This window comes from Choloepus didactylus, chromosome 2 (assembly GCF_015220235.1).
Source record: "Choloepus didactylus isolate mChoDid1 chromosome 2, mChoDid1.pri, whole genome shotgun sequence".
Classification (NCBI taxonomy): domain Eukaryota; kingdom Metazoa; phylum Chordata; class Mammalia; order Pilosa; family Megalonychidae; genus Choloepus; species Choloepus didactylus.
Genome location: NC_051308.1, coordinates 218,484,894 through 218,487,291, shown reverse-complemented (window position 1 = coordinate 218,487,291; position 2,398 = coordinate 218,484,894).

The window sequence follows — 2,398 nt, the reverse complement described above, 5'->3', positions numbered from 1 at the left end:
ATATGTGTATATACACACACACACATTTATTACAAATTTCCCTGATATAAAAGACAGTGTTAAAAAAAAAAAAGACGGTGTAGCACACAACTTAAATTAACACAATAGGCAGTACTCTTGATGGTAAATTTCATACAGCCAACTGATTCTCACAGAATGCATTTGTGAATTTTTGCCAAGCTCTTATATCTGTAGCTGTGCCGGTTTGAATGTATTATGTCCCCCAAGAAAAGCCATATTCTTTGAGGCAATCTTGTGGGGCAGACATAATAGTGGGGATTAAGTTGGAACTTTTGAATTAGGTTGTTTGCATGGAGATGCGCCCCACCCAACTGTAGAGGATAACTGATGGGATATTTCCATGGAGGCGTGGCCCCACCCATTCAGGGTGGGCCTTGATCAGTGGAGCGATATAAATGAGCTGGCTCAAGGAGAGGAAACGGAGTGCAGCTGTGAGTGACGTTTTGAAGAGGAGCAAGCTTGCTAGAGAGGAACGTCCTGGAAGAAAGCCATTTTGAAACCAGAACTTTGGAGCAGACGCCAGCCACATGCCTTCCCAGCTAACAGAGGTTTTCCAGACACCATTGGCCATCCTCCAGTGAAGGAACCCAATTACTGATGTGTTACCTTGGACACTTTATGGCCTTAAGACTGTAACTGTGTAGCCAAATAAACCACCTTTTTACAAAAGCCAATCCATCTCTGGTGTTTTGCATTCTGCAGCATTAGCAAACTAGAACAGTAGCCAACTCGTGGTTGCAATTCAACCAAAACTTGAAATGGAGTTGCATCTCAATCTGCTAACTGTTTTCCAAATAAACTTAAATGTGATACTTGATTACTAATACACTATTTTTCATCCTCATACAAACTTATTAATTAAACTGAAACCTTTTTCAGCTCCAGCACTAGAGAAAACAAAGTTTAATCTGCATTATTAACATTTTGTCTGTCACTTTCTTTACTAAATCAACAGAACAACAAATCAAACCCTGATCTTCAGCATTTGCCGACTTCTGTGTTGTAAATAGTCCCACCATGGCTGATTTTGAGCTATCAACGTAAGATCACTGAATGCTGAGTTGGGAAGAGATGCTCAGAAGCACACCATTATAGAATACTCCACCATACAGAAACAATAGATGTAGACCACCTCAAGAGCATAGATAATAGTAAAATGTAGTAACTGAACTTATCCTAAACCAAAGGCATCCCACGAGACACTGTCAACAAAAGAGGTCCCATGATGGTGAGCTGGTTTGTACCTTGGAGCAGAGGAAGAAACTTGAAGCAATGACTGTCAAATTTCAGGACAGACACTTCAACATAGCCCGGTTGGTTTTGATCCCTCCATATCAAAACATGAGATTGTTGTTTTATATTACTAAGTACTCAGCAGACACCCCGGCCCTTGGCCTCAACACATCTCTGCACCCCACTCATCACTGTCAACAGTAGTAGCGTGGTTTTGCCCCAGGGCACCCAAAGGAGCAACCCTTATACTTCCTTAGGTCTTCCCATCCTCATCAAATCTCATGCATACTCTTCTTCAGTGAAAGGCAGGACTTTCACCAAGGCTAAGGTCAATGTGACAGGAAAACCTACTCACATGTCTCCTTCTTTCTGATATGTCACCTCCCAACAGTGCTATGGCTATGACTTTTCTATATTTCTGTTGTTACTTGTTCGGATTAGAATGTAAATGTTTGTTTTCTAATCAGTGTCCTTCACTACACTGTACACTTTTCCTCAAGGGCAAGAATTGTGTCTGGTGTATGCTATTGTATGGCCAGTGTCCAGTGCATTGGGTGATTTTCGAATGAATATGTTAAGCATAAAAAACTGAATGTGTGTTCAATCCCATGTGGCCCCCCATTAGCCCTGGAAGATGATTTTGACCCATTCCTTTCCTCTGGGAGCTCTGCTTGGTGTGCCTCATACCTCATCTTCATATCCCAAAGTACACAGTTCTCCCTTGGATGTCAGAGTCAGAGGGGTTCTGAGGCCATTTTGTCCCACCAACTTGTTGTGCAGATGGGGAAACTGAGGCCCAGTGAAGGGTGGGGATTTGTCTAGGCTCATACAGCTTATTAAAGGGATGAAAACCAAATATCAAGCCCCCACCCCCAGGGCAGGGCTCATCCTATTCTCATCTAGAGGGAAAGGTGAGCACAAACTCATGAAGCAAGTGAGGGACTGATCAAGAATATTGGAATTCTCTTGGTCCACCTAGATCTCCTTGGGACTTTCCCCTTCCTTTTGGATGCCTCCTCCATGCACCCACAGCCAGGAGTCAAGACTGGGGAGGAGTGGTCCTGCTGGTCCTTTTCTCTGAGCTGAAGGAGGCATGTACCAGCTTGTCCACCATGCACCCATTTGTCCACCTGGGGGGCATTAC